At 36.9% G+C, this 21,110-nt stretch overlaps 2 long non-coding RNA genes and 2 pseudogenes across 7 annotated transcripts; 1 reads left to right on the forward strand and 3 right to left on the reverse strand.

The window, feature by feature from the left end:
• Window positions 1–628: 628 nt before the first annotated feature.
• On the reverse strand, window positions 629–4,184 carry LOC147507420 (uncharacterized). 4 transcript variants are annotated; one of them, XR_015217661.1, is made up of 3 exons: window positions 2,504–4,184; window positions 2,254–2,304; window positions 629–1,180 (listed from the first exon to the last, which is right to left on the reverse strand). It is a non-coding gene; the product is annotated as an uncharacterized LOC147507420 (long non-coding RNA). The 4 variants fall into 4 exon arrangements; XR_015217658.1 differs by having other exon boundaries at window positions 629–1,159; window positions 2,254–2,337; XR_015217660.1 differs by having other exon boundaries at window positions 2,254–2,337.
• Window positions 4,185–4,455: 271 nt separating this feature from the next.
• Window positions 4,456–5,110, forward strand: LOC147507421 (epoxide hydrolase 1 pseudogene; annotated as a pseudogene).
• Window positions 5,111–5,119: 9 nt separating this feature from the next.
• LOC147507422 (uncharacterized) lies at window positions 5,120–8,546 on the reverse strand. Of its 2 annotated transcripts, none has more exons than XR_015217663.1 (3): window positions 6,798–8,546; window positions 6,169–6,286; window positions 5,120–5,436 (listed from the first exon to the last, which is right to left on the reverse strand). It is a non-coding gene; the product is annotated as an uncharacterized LOC147507422 (long non-coding RNA). The 2 variants fall into 2 exon arrangements; XR_015217662.1 differs by having other exon boundaries at window positions 6,450–8,546.
• Window positions 8,547–9,169: 623 nt separating this feature from the next.
• On the reverse strand, window positions 9,170–11,498 carry LOC147507423 (oxaloacetate tautomerase FAHD1, mitochondrial-like; annotated as a pseudogene). The gene is made up of 4 exons (XR_015215342.1): window positions 11,425–11,498; window positions 11,167–11,329; window positions 9,702–9,754; window positions 9,170–9,268 (listed from the first exon to the last, which is right to left on the reverse strand). The product of XR_015215342.1 is annotated as an oxaloacetate tautomerase FAHD1, mitochondrial-like (transcript).
• Between the last annotated feature and the right edge of the window lie 9,612 nt (window positions 11,499–21,110).

A 21,110-nucleotide genomic window follows, 5' to 3' on the forward strand; every position in this document is an offset into this window, starting at 1 on the left:
GAACAAAGAGTAGGGAAGAGACAACACATACATAAGCAAAGTAAGATAGTTTGGTCCAAGCTAAATATCACTTCCACCAAGCCAAAACAAAATCTGAAAAACAGAGCCGAAATAGAAAGTACTTTCGTGTAATTCTTGCAAGTCTTGCGGGTTACACACATTGTGGGTCTTTTCCCTTTTCAATTCCATGAAGGTAGTAGAAGGCAAAGAAATGAAACTATAAAATTATTTACTAATATATAGTAAGTTAAAAGGAAGTTACCTCGTGTAGATAGGTTATTTTTTTGCTCCTCTCAAACAGTGCAATGAGTTTGAAGTTCGATCATTTTCCTTGTAATGTAGTGTTAAGCATAAAACAAAATTGAAATAACCGAAAATAAGAATGATATAGGAATAAGTAAAACATATATTGCTACTATCTTAATAAAAATGGTAACAAAAGAAAGCAAGAACCACGGACTCTATGATAATAACGTGTCACTTGGATGACTTGGTAAACAATCTTTGAAAATAACCAAAGAACAAAAGAAAAAAAAAAATTGCAATTGAGACATATTAGTTACCAAGAGATAGAGAATCCAACCTCCTTTCAACTATGAACTATCCCAACACACATTGCATAGTTCTAGGTAGAAAACATGTACTTGGATTTGATAGGGTTAGCTAACTTACCGTAAGAACTGGTCTTTCTTTAAACAATAAATTCTCACTATTCATAACACTCTTTAAGCTACCTATCTCATTAATGCTTGAAGAAACAATAAGCGAACACATGTTATTGGGTATAGTAGTTCCATCAGTGCCCCAAAGATATATGCCTATGTACAAATAATTATACTAAATAATATTACAAAGTACTAATTAGGAAAGATCCAACACAACTTACACTTCAATATAGCTAAAAAAAGTTAGATAATATCATGAATACTGTGGTATATCATGCATAAATTTTGATGCTAATAAACTGATCTACACTGGTTTGCAGCTTATATTCTTTTCAATAGAAACCAACAATATTGGATATAAGATTTGATTAATAAATGATCTTGTGACCTAAAATGTTGTATACCAGTTCTCTTTGTCCTTTGTTGAGCAAGCAGTAATCTTGTGTTTTGGGTTCTCATAGCTCCACCTCACTTGCTCCAGTGGGTAGGAACAACTGACATTAGCAATACCCAAACTGACAATTTAGATATGAAAATATGCATTACAAACTACTAACTATAGAATTAGCTAACACACAAAAGGTATTACATATTACAGATGAAAGTTGTATCCATGAAGATAAAGAAATAAAAAATGAAAAAAAAAATACTAATAGTAACAAAAAAAAGTCATCCAAATAATTTGGTTACTTACAATGAAAATTTGGCAATTTTTTACTTAAGCTAAAAGTCGCAAAGGAAGGGCACGTCTGAAAATGCAACTCCCCCTTTGTGTCACATATTGACATGTATAAAACATAGCTACATTTAATTTCTAAAACTCATATTCTAACAAATGTATATGTAAAAGAGCCGTTTAAGTAAAATATCATGTGTTGTAAGTTGATGTTGTTTTCCGCTTGCAACAACCAATTCAATCTTTTACAACTTCACTCGCAAGCAGTTACTAAAAATCACAAACTAATTCGATCTAAAATCCAATTAAATTACCCCAATGTTGTAATTAGCTCTATTAATTTTGGCACAGGGAAATTATTTAATAATGATATTTGACATGTTCAGGAGAAGTGTCTTTTTCAAAGGCCTACTACAGATAGGAAATTGGATATTCAAAAAATTGGAGAAAAGAAGAATTAATAATAATAATAATAATAATAATAATAATAATAATAGTAAAATAGTGTAACCTGCCAAAGCTTTAGGAAAATAGAAAAACATGATTAAAGTAGCACTTCTTAGTTTATATGATTTAGTTGTTTGTACCATTTTCAATTAATGGTCAAAGTCGATTTTTGATCACTGGACTTGAGTTAAGAACAAAAAAATTACTTCATTGAGGCACTTTAACAAACAATATTTCTTCTATTATGCACTTCAACAAACACTCCGGGAAAACGGTGAGGCTATTCACAATAAAAAGAAAACTGTTGTACGTACCCAAAATAACACCAATTTACAACAGAAAATGCAATTAGATCCACTAAAACCAATTGGACGCAGCTAATATAATTAAATCAAAACAAAACAAATCAATGCTAATAACCAAATCGGATTAAACTAAAAATGTAAAGGCTGTTAAAAACTTTACCTTGATACCTTGATAGAGGAAGTCGGGTAGTTGAATTTGAAGGTTTATTCGCTACCATAAAAAATTGCAAAAGATCATAAACACCTATACCCGAAAGCAAACAACAACAAACAAATATCAGAATCAATAATTTAGTAATCAATTTTTACGACTCCAAAAGATTGAAAAAAATTATGACATGCAAATGTTTTCATGTGAATAAACATTAATCGATAAATTCATGATAGAGAGAAGAACTTTTCACACTTACAGTTAGAAACTTAAACACGATTTCGGATTTGATGGTGAAAAACTGCTGTAGAGCTGCGTCAGGGCATGGATAGTTTCATGTGATAAAGAGCCCTGGATAGTTTAGAGAGCATGAGAGATGAAAGGGAGAACTTGGGTTGAGAGTTCCTGCACATCAACAAATGAACAGATGGAAATGGTGGGAGCGGTTATGATCCCTGACAATTATTACTCTTCCAAAGATCTTTGATAGAAGCTTTCTTGCAGAGTGGCAGTCATCACAAACTCGGAGGTTTTTGACAATACGTATTGGAATGCTTGGAGCCGTACTTATGAGTCCGGAGGCAATTGTTAATCTCTCACTGTGATGTGTAGGTGCAATTTCCTTTTCTTCGTTGTCAAAATTTAGCATTTCAAATGTTTCTTTTGTGCGTGGGTGAGAGCGGCCTCCCATAATGAACTTCGTGTAATGAGCCATTCACTTCAATTGAGCTAATATCTAGTGCCTTCTTTATTCCTGTATCCTTCATAGTTTTACTCACACCTGCATTCACTAACAAAAATAAAAAACTCACACGTGCACATCATTCATCTATGTGCAGCTGCTTATATGTTTGACATCATTTCACTATAACGACAGTTGTGGTGCTCCATCTCAAGAAGCTGCTTTGCTGCTACTTCCCCCAATCTCATATTTTTGTGAAGCTTGCAGACAGCGAGAAGAGCCCCCACACAATAGTGTTCGGCCTGATGGGTATTGTTCTGATTATCTCATGTGCCATATCAATCAGGCCAGCTCGACCAAGAAGATCCACCATATATCCGTAGTGTTCAACCTTTGGTACCACGCCAAACTCATGTTACATTCAACTAAAAAGTGTATGTCCCTTTGTCACCAACTTCGCATGACTACAGGCATGTAGGACTCCAATGAAAGAGATATCATTGGGTTTGATTCCAGTTTTCTCCAACTGGAAGAAGAGTTCTAGGGCATCCTCACCACAACCATGCATTGCTAATCCACACAACATAGCATTCCACATGCAAATGTCTCTAACAGGAGATTTGTTGAAAATCCATCTTGCTCGGTCTATGTCGATCACCACACTTGGCATACATGTCTACCAATAGTTTTCGATATATATCGTTTGACTTTGTTTTATTTTTTCACTGATTTTGTTTAACTATAAAAATTGCAATTAAAGAAAGACAGACAGAAAAAACACAAAAGAAAATCTGATTTCCAAAATGAAACTTATCATCAATGGAAACATACGGGAATAAAATGAGACAGGAGATACCTGCCTATTGATGACGGCAAAGAGAGACGGAGCAGGTACCTGGTTCCACAGATGAGAAAGATAATAGAGAAAGCGTTTGTTGATTACCTGTTGAACAGTTGAGAAGTGAGAACGCGACTTCAATACAAAACTGAGAAAAACGAATGGTTAATTTGAGAGAGAAGGGGGAATTGGAGAGGCTTTTTAATCTGGGGGAGAGCGAAAGGTTTCTACTGCTCGAAGGTTTCACAATTAATTATGACTCCCAATTAATTTCTTTTCTAATCCCAAACAACACTGATTTCTTTTGGTAAGTTTGGAGAGGACGAAGGGTATTTTTTGTTTTTAATTTCACAATTAAAACTCCTAATTAATTTCTAATACAACATGGCGGATTACGGACCCTCGATTTATACCTCCTGAAAACGCATCCCAGCCGCGAGTCAGGAAAGCGAACTGTTTTGTTAAGTTGATAAGAGAGATAAGATATAGGTGCGTTTACAAATAGGTTTTAATGGGCTTGGATCCGGTTTTGGGCTTGGATCCATACTTCAAATGTCTCTTTTCGCGGCATGCTACTTGAATATTGTCAAGTTTTTAACGAATCATCGATCACACTTTCACCACAGTTTTTGTGAATATTGCCTTCTGAAATCTGTTACAAGGATCAATGATAACTTTCATATCTAACTGAATGTTTCCTAGTTGTTTTCCAGAAGCTCAGTTCTCTTATGCTGGTACATCAAATGTGTTGCATAAATTTCTTACGTACCGCAGTCCAGGTCCAATCTTTATACCTAGAGACAAAGGGTTCACAACCAATGGACCATACACCTTGCCCTCTTGGCTATCAGAGGAGGATGTCAACTATTATGCAAACAAATACAATCAAACAGAATTCACTGGTGCATTAAATTACTACAGAGCTTTAAACCTGTATGTTAGCTGAACATCTGAACCATAATAATATGTTAAAAGTAGCTAGCATATACCGGCAAATTCTAATTTATTTTCTAATATCATTGTCTGTCGTTTGTAAGAACCAGTTGGTTCACCGACCACACTGATGTTTGTCCTTTTTCTTTCTCTTATTATTCGGCAGAAACTGGGAGCTCACTGCACCATGGACAGGGGCAAAAGTGAATGTACCTGTCAAGTTTATTGTGGGAGACCTGGATCTGACATATAATAGCCCAGGAACAAAGGATTTTATACATGGAGGTGGGTTCAAAAGTTACGTTCCCTTCCTTGAGGAAATAGTCATGATGGAAGGAGTTGGACACTTCATCAACGAGGAAAGGGCAGAAGAAATCAGTACACACATTTACAAGTTCATCAAAAACTTCTAAATTGCTTTATTATGCTTTCTTGAGGTAGTTGTAAGATATGGAATTATGACACTTCATCGAGCAAGAAGGCTGGATAGTTTTCTTTTAGGACTTCATCAGAAATTATTTACTAATTTTTTGTCCCAGAATTATACTTCATCAGCAGCTTATTTCGCAAAATGAAGCTTCTCCGTGTAGCTCTTATTGTGCTTAATAGAAGTCAGTGTTCATGCAACATCTGCCAGGTCTCTGACGTCTCTGAACACTAAAGTTGACATCAATAAGACCTGTTATGCCAGCAGTTATATTTTGCCCCGCTTTTACAGGATCAACACCTTGGGGAGTGCCTAGATAAAGACAAACAGTAAGACAGTTAACATCAAGGTTCTGCTTTGTCAATAAGATATCTGCTAATCTGATATTGTTTATTGAAGGAACTAGCAGAATGATCACGAGCTATTCTATCAAAGGCGTTATGCGAGGCGAGGAGGTGGACTGTCTACAAATTTCTAGGTGGTGCCTAAGCGATGCCTAGCTAGGCTCCATGCTAATATGTTTTCAGCGATTCTATGTTCTATAAACTCGGGGAAAAAATAAATAATGTATCATTTAGTAATGTCACTAAAGCTTACAAGCATATCTAGATTTCGTGATTTTTTCTCATTTCTTAAGTGGGCTTTATACTTTTAAGGGGAACAACATAATATAACATAAGGTAGGGCATGCAAGGCAGTCCTTTAGAAGGGGAGGCGGTTCACCAAGAAAAAAGCATGCCTAGGTGTTGCCTTCGACAGCATAAATCATGAGAATCTGTCCATCGCAATTTGATTTATGCATAATGACCACTTAGTTAGTAATTAACAAATAAAATCAAAACAAAATCTACAATGCAAGAACTTTGAAGCTAATTAAGCTTGGACAAGTCTAATAACTAAGAAAATGCAAACCATTTCGGCCAAGATCATTTCATCAGAAAATAGTATTGAGAATCATAAATCCAGAGCCATTGTAATTTTGACAAAGATATAAGCTTCAAAATTGATACAAATTAATATTAATTTAGAATAATTCCGTAATACCTGTTAGTATGACATCTCCTTCGAAAAGAGTCATAATAGAACTTATGTGGCTGATATGAAAGGGAAGCTTAAAAATCATATCCCTGGTAAATCCCTTCTGTTTGTATTCCCCATCAATCTAAACAGACAAAAAACGGATGTTACTCTAGCAGTCTAGCTAGCTGGTGATTTGTCGTGCTGACTAACACCATTGGTTGTCAAGATCCTAGTAAGGGATATACAAACAATCAAGTATATATAGGGGAGCAACAAGAAAGGATCAGGTAGAAATAAATTACAACCTTTAGCCATCTTTCCAGGTTTTCAGGGTCCGGCACCAGTGACTTGGATAGCTGCAGAGAACTTTTTTTTTTTTTTTTTTTTGAAGGTTAAGCTAGGGTTAGGCAGACCCTCACCTGTATTAAGAAACCAACCTAGTGTACAGCCTATTGGCTACCTCCTCTTTTACAATAATATCACTTTGAAGATCAAGAGGAGGTACGAAATACAGTACATTCTCTTCTAAACACTTACGTACTGTAGCTAGATGATCTGCAAGCCTATTTGTCTCCCTATAAACATGTATAAAAGAGATAATCTCAAAAAGAGGACACAGGCATTGAATGCTCAAAACAAGATTGAGGCAGTACCAAGGGGGGGCTTCAATCTTGTTAATGCACTTGACTGCATGTAAAGAGTCTGAGGCCACCACCACTTTCTTGAATCCTTTCATAATGCATCCTTCCAGTTCAGTTCTGATAGCCAATAGGTCCTGAGTGAGTATGCATTTACCCGAGTTGCTTCCATTGAATGCAACCAACACTTCTCCTGCGTGGTATTTGATTGCACCACCTATACCGGCTGAGTCCTCTGTTATAGATCCATCTGTATTAAGCTTTACAATATCCTTATCAGGCTTTACCCACATACACTCAATATTTTCCTTCAGTCTCATCTCAACTTGCAGCCCCAATCTTTGAATAAGAGCTCTAGTTAGAGCCGAATCAGTGATTGTATTCAGTGTGGCTTGTAAATAGAATTTGAGATCTCTGAGTAATCGCTCCCTCAACACATTAGGTGGACATCTAGCATTACTAAATCTCCTGTTGTTTCTTTTATTCCATATATAGTTACTGCTGCGCATACATACACTTTGTAGACTTCCGCTACCTCATTCTTCTTTCAGCATAATTTTAGTATACTAGACCACTCTCTGTTAGAGTTTGTTTCATCAGTCACTATACCAATGGTATTCTTGATGCCCTTCCAAACTTCTTTGGAGTATACACACTGGAAAAATAAGTGTTTAGTATTCTCCCTCTCCTGGTTACAAAGGCAGCATAAGGAATGACTCAGTACCTTCTTCTTTATCAAGCGGTCCTGTGTTGGCAAGCTGCAGAAAACTTAATTATATAAGAGAATCGATATAAGTCTAGATCTGTACTAAACATGAAAGCAATGTCCCAAATGTTGAGTTGGCACACATACCTCGAAAAGGGAACTGCGAGCAGATATGTAAAACTCTTTTATGTGAATTGGGAGGGGAGACAATTAAAAATATAAAATAAGCCCACAGTTCAATAGATGGGGAATTGTTTCCATAGACTAATAGACAGACTTTGATTACAAATTCAGTAAAACTTGATTATCAATAGCAGGGAGAGCAAAAGTTTGTTTCACCATGTCTTCTTTCTTCTTTATCTTTTCTTCTACTTTTCATCTTCAAATTCTCAAATGTGAACAAGCATAGGAACTTTGAGGACATTTCCAAGTGGGAATCCCCTGATGTTACTATAGATTTGAATCAGGTTAGTCAGGAAATGTACTCCTAATTAAGCCAACCTCTTGTAACACGTTTTCATTTGAATACAAATTACTAACTTAGAAAAAAAAAAAAAAAAAAAAAGGAACTTTGAGGACTTAGAATCCTCAAACCGCATTTCCACCAATTTGATCTGAATTGAATGCGGGTGTAACTTCCAACGAACACCAAGTAAATAAACAATAAACCCTATAGTGGATAGCTTGGAGGTTTTTTGATTAAACAGCAACAAACAAACTTTAATTACCAAGTCACAATAACAAAACCACCATACCTCGCTCACAAAAATGAAAATCAACAAAACAAAAGTGTTTCCATAAATTTATAACATAGTCTACCAATTACAAATAATGGCCTTAGCATGTTCATGGATGGAACTGGAATTCTCTTGCTAATCAAGCAATCCAATTCCCAACTTGTCTTGGAAACACAGATTTTTAATTAACAGATTGCTTAATCAAATTGGAAATAACTCAAAACATGATTTATTGAGACGAGTTAATTGATGATACCATCATCCATATCTCAGACTTAGTAAAAACAGCAAAATGATAAAATATGTTCCTTACAAATGAACTAATTGTTAGGAATATACAACTTAACTGTACTTACTCTTTACCAATTACCAAACTATACAAACCTTTTGTCTTGTAAGTGTCTTGTACTTCTTAATTAAATCCGAGCCTAGTGTAGATACACTATGTCCTTAAGACAGATTTTCCCCCTTACGGTGCTTGAAGGTTGATGGGAAACTATCTCCTAATATAGAGCACGGATTTCCTTCTATAGAAAGCTAGCACTTCAATTCTATAGACTCAAATAACACAACATAATTTGACTAAGAACTTAGTAATCAAAACTCGTGTGATCACGGTGTCCTTTTCCTCTCCAAATTCATCCACTATTTATAGGTGAGTGGTGCCTTTTCAAACAACAAAAAAGTGCAACTCTTTGAAAAGTCACATTTTGAAAAGGACACACCATTTCGGCATATATAACCTTGTTTTGAACCGGTTTTATTTAAAAGGTTGCACCTTTTCGGCATGATCTTTTTTTTAACTAGTGCACATTTTGAAAGAAAGATAATGCACTCTTTCAAACAAATGCATCATTTTGAAAAGGTTTTTTTTCACATTACGCATCGTCTTGTTTGAAAAAACCCATTTCATCTTAAGTGGGGTAATTTGGGAGACAAACTACTCATTCATATTTAAATGGATTTGAGCAAATCATTTTTCTAACACTAATTGGAGTGAAGGTGTCCTGCCCTTTGGCCACCGTCCATGGAAGACCTGCAGACTAATGAAAATGCAAAGAAAGACATTGGTAAAATTAAAAACATTTACAGTTTGAGTTCAGACAAACCGACCAAATCAACATACAATTATGATGGACAATATAGTTAAAGGTAGATGAGAAATCATCTCTTTTAAGAAATAATTAACTTCATCTAATGCCCATCATTACAAAGACCATGCTTTTAAAGACAACAGCATGTAACATTCCTGGTACAGCATTTTACGCTAAATAATTCCCTGGATTTTATAATGTTGTGAAATACACTCATTTGTGTTTAAAAGCATGGGTACCTCATGATTTGCAAAAAACTGATATTTTCACTACTCCATAAAGTTCGCTAAAATTTCTTTAATTTCAGTACTCATTCACCCCCTCAAAGAATTATTATCAAATGCAAAATTGTTATTATGGACGAGAGTCAAAGGATCATTACCTTAGCAGAAGACTGGATTTCCCTTGCAGTCATATCCAATGCAAGAGCATAACCTGAAGCATGAGTAAGTAAGCCAATAAAGTCTCAGCTTATAGGGAATGGCACACTGATGTAACAGAATTGGCTGAGTAAATTTCACTTTGCATTGACTGTTAAGAATGTCTACATAATAAGAAAGCTTTGTTTTAGGAGGGAGGGATACGAAAAAGCTAACTGAGGATTGAGGAGCAACTAGAGTGCGTACATAAATTTAGGGGTTCTGATTTTCTCAAATCACACATTAGTAATTGATGGTGGGTTAGATTGTGGCTATGTTTTTGTTTTTATTTTGTTTCATTGTAATATTAGGCGTTTTTAGCCTACTTTCTTTTCACTTTTAATGAGATTTCAACTTTACCGAGCAAAAAACAAAAATTGATGGCAGCTTAGGATTCAGTAGAATGGTGTGTAACTGCATAGTTTGTCTAAAATCACAATTAAAGATTTTGCATTCATTTCCTCCCTAAAGTCCTCATATAGAGAATGAGAAAAGCATTTACAGGTTCCCACTTCCAAGACTTCCAGAGTTCCACTATTTCACCCATAATAAAGCTCCTATCCAAAATCTTGCTAACTGCATACTAGGGGAAGAAGCAATTCCCTATCTAAGGCACTCAAGACTCAACCCATGAGCGGTGAGGGTAGCACTATCCTGGATATATGTAGTAATGATCTAACACATACTAATGTAGGGGCCTTTTGAGGAAAACTGTGCACCTGTCATGGGCTTTAGACCTCGGGTAACTAACTGGGGACAGCAACAGCGTGTTAGTGTGGGGTGGATCACCATTGCACAATGAGTGTAAAGTCTCACCTAAAATAGTTATCTTGTCTAGTTATGTATTCTTACTTAAACTAAGGACACATATACCTCTTTAGTACAATCGAGTTCAGTTATATAACTATGTCTAATCGAAATGATGGAGGAGGGGAAATCTATGCTTGCAGTATGTGCTGCTGAAATGTTGATGAAAAATGAATGTCAGTGGTCCGGCTTTAAAGTGTCACTTACTACGGTTAATCATGAGAAAATAAGAGCTATTCCTGCGTAAGTTGTGTTACGTCGTTTTAGTTAGTGAGCAACCAAAGTATTTTCAATGCCGAAGCTCTCAATATTGTTACAATGCATTCCTTAGATGAAATAATTATAGCATATGGAGGCATCAACATAAGTAAGGAGGACAATTGCAACCCAACACAAACTCTCCAGTGTAAGAAAGCAAGTCCCATTTTCCAATAGTTAACCACTTATTCTTATTTAAATCAATATTCAAAACAAATAAACATTCATATATCTAGATCGCATTCCATATAAACACAAACATTGTAATCCAGAACAAACATGTAAACTTATAAATTATTACAGGACTGACATATAACAAATTATAAGTATATAGTCATTAAGAATTAACATTAGACATATTACCTCCAACGTAATCCATTGCAGTAGCTTCCGAAACATCGCGAGCTTTCTGCCCAATCACAACAGCTAACTCACTTCATGATCAAGTGATTCTAAAGGATGTGGAATCTCAATATTCCCTCCATTTGGTAAATAATGACGTTGGCTTCATAAACAATACCGGCTCCTAAAACACGCACCCATCACACTTATATATTAATTTAAAAATTGCAAGTATTTCTAATTATAGAATAATTAATATATAATGATTAGAGATTTAACCTTGGGTACGGCGTTGCCGAGTTCTTTGCATGGGCAGCATAGTTTCTGCCAACAGCAACAATTTTAGTTCCCATGCTTATAAATATTTTTTCGGAGAAAGTAGGCCAAGTCAGAATATAAGAAACAAAAGTCGTAGTTGACTTGTGTGGATTCTGGATTTGAAATCCAGATAACGAGTATACATCTCATTCGGCCCATAAACTAATACTTGATGGTCACGAAATTACGGAATTGAAAATGTAATAGAACTCCAACTCCTTCCTGAACCTGAACTACGAATACAATTCGAAATAGGCTTTGCTCCACTGCCTATAAAACAAACGCCGATGCCAAGCTTTAGGTTCACAAACCATTACCCTTACTTGCTTTAAAAAAAGTAAAAAAACTCTCCCCATCTCCCTATAACCCTTTTCGTTACCTAGTAGAAGTTTTCAACGACGATCACGTTCAGTTTCACCAATGCGACCTCCTTATAGGTCGTCATCACCATCACCTTCGACTTCTCCAACCATAAATAGATCAAGTTGTAGTGTTGAAGTATCATCAGTAGTACGTTCAAAAGAGAACTTGCATGTGCTCGCCATCGACACATGTGGGTGTGTTTCGGTGTAGGCTTCATAAGAAGAGTCAAGAAGAAACAGGCAGAATCAAGTACCAACTCATCCTCTTCGGGTGAAACAAGTACTAGGGAATTATCTGGGCAAAAGTGTTGGCAATAAGAGCGTTGAGGGGATCTGATGATCGTCAAAATAAAACACCAACAAGAAGAAAATCGAGAGACCGAGTAGGATGTATGTTATGTCCAAGGCTGACGACTTATGAAGCAGAAAATCGTATCAAGTCCAAAAGAGGATATTTTGAGATGTATGTAAACCCCAAAGGCCGGGTATTTGTCATGTAAAGAATTACGTTTGTGCTTGATCCTTGCTGTCGGGGTTTTGTCCTCCAAGGTACGTACGCAGCAGCGAAGGAAAAAGAAAGAAAGAACTACGTTGTGCTTGATCCTTGCTGTCGGGTTTTGTACTCCAAGGTACGTAGGCAGCCCCAAAGGGTGCAGCAGCAAAAAAAAATAAGAAAAAGAAAGAAAGAACTACGTTGTGCTTGATCCTTGCTGTCGGGTTTCGTCCTCCAAGGTACGTAGGCAGCCCCAAAGGGTGCAGCAGCAAAAAAATAAGAAAAAAGAAAGAAAGAACTACGTTGTGCTTGATCCTTGCTATCGGGTTTCGTCCTCCAAGGTACGTAGGCAGCCCCAAAGGGTGCAGCAGCAAAAAAAAAGGAAGAAAAAAGAAAGAAAGAACTGTGCTGTCTGTGCTTGATCCTTGCTGTCGGGTTTCATCCTCCAAGGTACGTAGCCAGCCCCAAAGGGTGCAGCAGCAAAAAAAAAAGAAACAAGAAAGAAAGAACTACGTTGTGCTTGATCCTTGCTGTCGGGTTTCGTCCTCCAAGGTACGTAGGCAGCCCCAAAGGGTGCAGCAGCAAAAAAAAAGAAAAAAATAAAGAAAGAACTACATTGTGCTTGATCCTTGCTGTCGGGTTTCGTCCTCCAAGGTACGAGGCTGCCCCAAAGGGTGCAGCAGCAAGAAAAAATTAAAAGAAGAAAAAAGAAAGAAAGAACTACGTTGTGCTTGATCCTTGCTGTCGGGTTTCATCCTCCAAGGTACGTAGGCAGTCCCAAAGGGTGCACCACTAAGAAAAAATTAAAAGAAGAAAAAAGAAAGAAAGAACTACGTTGTGCTTGATCCTTGCTGTTGGGTTTCGTCCTCTACCAGTCCCAAAGGGTGCAGCAGAAAGAAAAAAAAAAAAAAAAAACTATGTTGTGCTTTATCCTTGCTGTCCTCCAAGGTATGTAGGCAGCCTCAAAGGGTGCAGCAGCAATAAAGAAAGAAAGAAAGAACTACGTTGTGCTTGATCCTTGCTGTCCTCCAAGGTACGTAGGCAGCCTCAAAGAGTGCAGCAGCAATAAAGAAATAAAGAAAGAACTACGTTGTGCTTGATCCTTGTTGTCGGGTTTTATCCTTCAAGGTACGTAGGCAGCCCAAAGGGTGCAGCAGCAAAAACAAAAAAGGATAAGAAGAAGAAGAAGAAGAAGGAACAAACTACATTGTGTTAAGATTTCTCTATAACCCAAAATCGCATGTCAATCAATAAAGAAAACTTAATTATAATAGGACATACCTGAAGCCATAGCGTTCATAAAGCAAGTCCTATAAGCAGCAGCGGAACGTTGTTGTCTTCCACTCCAAAACCCTTCTTGTGTTCTCTCACAGTGGATGGAAAACTTATGAGAATCAGAATAGGGTTTGGGGTGGGGACCTCAACTTATATATTATGGGTGTATTTATTATAGCCCATCATGATAATAGAAATCTGGCTTAAGCCCAAAAGTATCTGCACATATCGTTAAGCCCATACTCACTTTATACACGTGTCATGACTTGACACGTGGGGTTTTCAGACATGTAAATGACTTCGGTCATGTTACTTTAAGATCACAGGTTTAGTGAGTCTTCTCAATGTCACTTTCGGGCGTAGTTCGACAATTAACAATTGTGTAATGTGTATGATCTATGTAGGTACACCTTAAAGAGAAAAGTTCTAACAATCTCCCCACTTGTACCACATAGGTCATAACGATATTAAACAATGTTGACCTTAAGAGCTCTAAATTTTATTGTCGAAATAATGAGTGGCGTCTCAAAACACAATCGGTCCATTGAAAATAAAAATATAGGATCACAAAATACCTTTGCCACATTTAGCATGACTAGACCCATCCGTGGTCACAATACTAATATCTCCAACGACATAGATTAAGTATGGATGTGTAGCATGAAAATAACATGTAATGTGATCCCGAACATGTTCATTTTCAACCGGTCCAACCTTATGATTTATAATGATTTCTTTATTCTACTTAATCAAACTTTATATGTGCAACCATAAATGAATAAGTAGATAACTTTATTTCAAAAATTAATCATCAATAGTAAACAAAAATTAATACAAACTCCCACTAAAAGGAAACATCGGAAGGACTAACCACCCCATCGAGCTACATGCTCCTTAAATGCCTTAGGTGGTAAGCCCTTAGTTAAGCGGATCGACTATCCGGAGATTTGTATTAACATACTCAATTGTCATATGATGATCTTTAACCCTCTCTTTCCGACATAAGAAACTTGATGTCAATGTGCCTAGACTTTGGCGAACTCTTGTTGTTCTTGGAATAAAGTTCTGCGGCTTTATTATCACAATAAACCTGTTAATGGTTTCTCAATGAAACCCGTTGCATGGAGCCCGTAGTGAAATTTCTATACCACTTTACTTGATTTGATGCTTCAAAACAAGCAATAAATCTGCTTCCATAGTGGAGGAGGCTATTAGTGTTTGTTTGACACTTTTCCATGATCTGACACCTCCGGTAACATGAAAACATAACCCGGGCGTGGATTTTCTACTATCCAAGCAACCAGCAAAAATCCGAATCGAATACCCAATCAACTCAAAATGATGGGTTTTTCTAGGTATGTGAGCATAAAATCTTTTGTCCTTTGCAAATACCGCATCACCTTTTTAGCGGCTTTCCAATGATCCATTCTGGATTACTTAAGTATCTGCCTAGCATTCCAACTCGTCGCGCCGCAATATCCGGGCGGCGTACAAACTTGAGCATACATAAGACTCCCTACTATTGATGCATAAGGAATATCTTGCATTTGTTCTTTCTCTAAATCGTTCTTTGGACATTGAAGCAAACTCAATTTATCACCCTTAGCAATGGGCATCACCTAGTGCACGGTTTTGCATGCCAAACCTACTTAGCACCCTTTCAACATAAGCCTTTTGTGATAAGCCTAGAATGCCCGTGATCTATCATGATGAATTTCAATGCCTAACACAAAAGATGCTTCACCAAGATCTTTCATCTCAAAATTCCTTGAAAGAAATCGCTTGGTTTCATGCAAAAGGCCTATGTCCTTTGCTTTCGCTAGTAGGATGTCATCAACATATAGCACTAGAAAATAAATTTACTCCCACTTGATCTTGTGATAAACACATTGATCCACATCATTTTCCTTAAAACCAAAAGAGGAAATGATGTGATCAAACTTTAAATACCAATCGGACGAGATGCATGCCTGCTTTAAGCCATAGATGGATTTCTTTAATTTACAAACCAAATGTTCAGAGCCTTTGGACTCAAAACCATGAGGTTGCCTCATATAGATAGTCTCCTGAATGTCACCATTCAGAAAAGCTGTCTTAACATCCATCTGGTGTAACTCTAAATCATAATGAGCTACAAGTGCCATAATAAGTCTAAAAGAGTCTTTCGATGAAACTGGAGAGAAAGTCTCTTTATAGTCAATGCCTGCCTTTTGAGTAAAGCCTTTTGCAACAAGACGTGCTTTATATCTGTCAATGCTGCCTTTTGAGTCTCTTTTGGTTTTGAAAATCCATTTGTTAGCAATGGGTTTGACTCCATTAGGCAACTCGACAAGATCCCAAACGTCATTGTCTTTCATAGACCTTAACTCCTCTATCATGGCATTCATCCAATCTAAGGAGTGAGCACTTTGTTTGGCTTGAATGAAAGTAGAAGGATCATTTTCCATTCCTATATCAAACTCATGCTCTTGGAGATAGACTATATATTCATCTGAATTGATAGCTGCTCTCCGCTCCCTAGTTGATCTCCTTATTGGCACTTCCAATTGAATTTGTTGAGGTTCTTCTATAATAGCAGGGGCCAACTCAGGAATATTTAGTTGATCTACAACCGCATCCTGCCTAATGACAGGTGTGATCAACTCATCTCTGTGGATATCCATTAAAGGAATATCAACATGCTCTTCTTCAAAAGCAATATTCCTTTGTTGTGTGCTCCCACTATCCTCAACATCCTCAATAAATTTGGCATTATCCGTCTCAATTAGGGTATTGGAAGAGGGGCAATAAAATTTGAAACCCCTTGACCTTTCCGAATAACCAATAAAGTAGCAACTAAGCTGTTCTTGAGTCCAGGTTTTCTTTCATTAGGCCTATATGGCCTAGCCTTCACCGGACAACCCCAAATATGTAAATGCCTTATCTTTGGGTTTCTTTCCGGTCCATAATTCATATGGGGTTTTAGTTCTTTGCTTTACTAGGTACTTTCGGTTAAGGATATATCTTGCGATCTTTAAGGCTTCACCCCAAAGAGACTCTGACGGTAAGGTAGAATGACAAATCATACTCCTAACCATGTCCTTTAGAGTCCGATTTAGTCTCTCGGATACACCATTTTGGCGTGGAGTCCACGGCATGGTGTATTGAGGAACGATACCACATTCCTCAAGTATCTTGCAAATGGTCCCCGATGTTGGCCTTTTCCATCATACCTACCATAGTATTCACCACCACGGTCGGATCGATAGCTTTAATTTTCTTAGAATGTTGATTTTCAACTTCGACTTTATAGGCCTTAAATACATCCGGTGGACTGTGATTTTTCATGAATTAAGTATAGATACCCATAACGAGAATAGTCATCTGTAAACGTGATAAAATACCGTTGACCATTCCAAGAAGCCGTAGGAAATGGACCACAAATATCGGTATATATCAAGTCTAAGACACTTGAACTCCTGCTGGCACCAAACTTCCTTATATTGGTTTGTTTACCCTTTATACATTCAATACAAACTTTAAAGTCTGAAAAATCAAGGGCACCAAGAACTCCATTTGACACAAGCCTTTCAATTCTCTGTTTAGAGATATGACCCAAACGCTTGTGCCACAATGTAGAGGAGTTCTCATTAATTAATCTAAGCTTAGTACCATAGTTATTAACATGCAAAGTTTCATTTAACCTTAAGTGAGAGGCATCCAAGTCTAACTTGTATAGATTATCAATCAAAGAGCACATGCCGATAAGATTTGAATTTTGAAAGAGACTAAATATTCCTTTTCCAACCCGAACAAGTATAACCGGTTTGTCCAAACAGAAATAGAAATTAAATTCCGTCTAAAAAGGCGGTACATAAACAGATCTCATCTAAATCCAAATAAAAACCGGACTCTAATTTTAATCTAAAGACTCCAATGGCCTCAACACATGCCTTATTGCCATCACCCATGTAAATGAACCTTTCGTATCACTTGGCTTGCGGCTCCTTAGACAACCCCCACAGATGGAAACACTAATGTGAATAGTTGCTCCGTTATCTATCCACCAAGAATTAGAAGGTACTTGGCAAGATTTAATTCGGAACAAACAAAACTAAATTCATTACCCCTTGCTTTGCTTTCCACTTTATATACTTTGGACATTCTTTCTTAATGTGACTGCGGGTTTCTTACAAAAGTAGCAAAGTAGCTTTGAACACTGTTTATCTTTCGCATTCACATTGGTGTCACATTATCTGCAGTTCCTTTACCCTTATTATTCCATTTTCTTTTCTTAGTGCCCGAATTGCCAATAGGAAGTGGCCAAGTGAGCACTTTCGGTCTTCTCTTGTTTGACCTTTCCTCTTCTTGCACACACAATGAGCTCATTAAGAGTCCATTTCTCCCTTTGAGTATTATAATTGATCTTAAAGGGACCAAATTGTCTTGAGGAAGAGAAATAAGAATGAGGTGCACAAGGAGATCATCGAGAGAACTCCAACTTTAGTGCCCTCATTTTGGCAACAAGATTAGATATTTCCATAATGTACTCTCTAACATTTCCTTTGCCAAGTTATACGCATGGTGACAAGTTTGCTAAGGAGCGTACTTGCCTCCACCTTTTCCGATGCAACAAATCGGGCTGCAACTTGGCTTAGGAATTTCTTGGCATTTTCTTCCTTAGGCATTGCACCACGAAAAGTTTCAGAAATAGAGTGCTTCATTATACTAAGACTAAGGCGATTGGAGCGCTCCCACTTTTCGTAGGTAGCCTTTTCCTCAGCTCCACTATCAGCCTTAAGGTTAGCAGGCTCATCAACACGTAATGCATAATCCAAATCCATACATCCAAGAACGATTAGAACATGCTCTTTCCATTTTGTAAAGTTGGAACCCGGTAAGAACGGAATACTAGTTAAATTGGCGGATATAGAAGATGTATTCACTTTAACATGATACAAAAAGATAACTCACATTAATACATATGTCATTTTTCTTTAATGCATAGACAATAATAAACTGTAATATTATCATTCATTCATTAGTCTAAATGAAAATTAATAATCAAATAGACAAATGACAAGAAAGAAAAACATTTATAAAACTTTAGTAGTGGGCCTTAATAAGAAACCTAACACACCGTTATAATTCAAGTCTTTGGACAAGCATTTAACGTGTAAGTGGTTTTCTCTAAACACATAAGGCTAATCGACATATGTAAAACAAAGTTAGGCTTGGCCAAACAATAAGTCTTCCTTAGGGCCGACTATTGAATGCATAAGTAACTCCTAAAATTATTTTACATATATTAATTACCTTATACCGTCACTAATCCGGCCAAAATAATAAACTTCCTTTGGGCCGATTATTATTTGCATGGATTAAGACGCAACCATATACAATCTAATAAACTTTACCATTAAACCCAAATAAATTTTCCATGAAAGAGGCCACTTAGGCAGCGTATCACGTTGAACTTACCCAAATTTCATAGTTTAGATTGCTAATTTTCAAATGTTTGGAACATGCTATTATTCAATTCTAATAATTTACTTGATAATAGTAGAAAAGAAAATTTCAATAGCAAAGCTCATAAATCCAAACATGATCAAACTGAAATTTAAGTCCATCTACTTTATTGGGTCCGAAAAACTCTTCAATTTGACTATTCATGCGCCCAAAACGGACTGAAAACGAGTTATATACAACTGAAATAAGGTAATTGGGCCCAAAAACCGGGTCAAACTAGATCCAGTCAGCATGAGTCGGACCCGGTCAGTCAAACTTTGTTTGCAAAGTCAGACCTTGCATACATGGGCCAGACCCAAGACCAATCTAATTTATGGGTCGAGTTGGACTTTGGGCTATGGAGCATACTTTAATAAAACACAATCTCTCTTTTAGTGGGCTTTAAAAGAAAAAAAACCCAAAAAAAAATTTTATGTTGGGATCGGTTTTAAAACTCACTTGCACCAGGTGAGTTGACTTTGAGAAAAGAAACTCATCGTCACTTTCAAAGAAGAGTGCAAAAAAAACTTCATAGTTTTCCAACCCCAAACTGCCTCCATTAATCCCATCAACTGAACGATACAAAACAAGTTTCGACCGTCAGATATCATCTCGACCATCACACAACCCACCACACCAAATTTCAGCCCCATTGGACACTGAATCTCCGAGATACATAGATTTTAAAAACGCCAGATTCAATATAAAAAACGAGTTTTTAATCACTTTTAACATCAGTTAACGACATGAATCTGAGATCAAAACCTACAAGCCACCGTACGGATTTAAAATATGGTATAAAGAGATCAATCCTGGAAAATCTCAGCACCATACATCCAAACCCGAAGGAGATCCAAAAGTCCAAACTTGACAGAAAATACAGTTTCGGAAATTTTCGATTTCAACCTTCGACGGCGATACCCACCATAACTGGCGATCAAAACCCATCATCCACCGTTGGATATGATCCTTAGATGATGAAGTATTGACTCCACAAATCCCGACCCCAGAAAAATCCGGTCGCCGGAATCCGACGGTTCAATAACGTTGAAACCGAAAAAAAACTGATTTTTCTCAATTTTAATTTTAATTGTATAAGAAAATAAACCGTATGTTTTCTTAATGACTAACATGTCGGCGACTGATACCAATTGTTAAGATTTCTCTATAACCCAAAATCGCATGTCAATCAATAAAGAAAACTTAATTATAATAGGACATACCTGAAGCCATAGCGTTCATAAAGCAAGTCCTATAAGCAGCAGCGGAACGTTGTTGTCTTCCACTCCAAAACCCTTCTTGTGTTCTCTCACAGTGGATGGAAAACGGATGGAAAACTTATGAGAATCAGAATAGGGTTTGGGGTGGGGACCTCAACTTATATATTATGGGTGTATTTCTATTATAGCGCATCATGATAATAGAAATACGCTTAAGCCCAAAAGTATCTGCGCACATATCGTTAAGCCCATACTCACTTTATACACGTGTCATGACTTGACACGTGGGGTTTTAGAACATGTAAAATGGCTTCGGTCATGTTACTTTAAGATCACGGTTTAGTGAGTCTTCTCCGATGTCACTTCGAGGCGTAGTTAAACAATTAACAATTGTGTAATGTGTATGATCTATGTAGGTACACCTTAAAGAGAAAAGTTCTAACACATTGTGCTTGATCCTTGCTGTCGGGGTTTCGTCCTTCAGGGTACGTAGGCAGCCCATGAAGTTACTTGGTGCAGCATCAACAAAAGAAAAACAAGAAATCCTTTTGTTTGTTTTGAATTGAGAAGGGTAGCCCAGTTTGTCACATGTGGTGAATATGAAAGTCTGGAAAATAGAAATTTTCTTTTTGTGAATATAATGTATGATCGAAAAAGGATGAATTCAATCTATCATGTTGTTGTTGTATTTGTCATTGTTTTATTCGATCTATCCTCATTACCAAGTTCAAGCAGTACCAAGGAGGAGCTTCCTTCCTGTTAATGCAATTGACAGGATCCATAGAGTGACAATGCACACCATTTGAAATT

Source organism: Coptis chinensis, chromosome 3 (assembly GCF_015680905.1).
Source record: "Coptis chinensis isolate HL-2020 chromosome 3, ASM1568090v1, whole genome shotgun sequence".
Lineage (NCBI taxonomy): Eukaryota > Viridiplantae > Streptophyta > Magnoliopsida > Ranunculales > Ranunculaceae > Coptis > Coptis chinensis.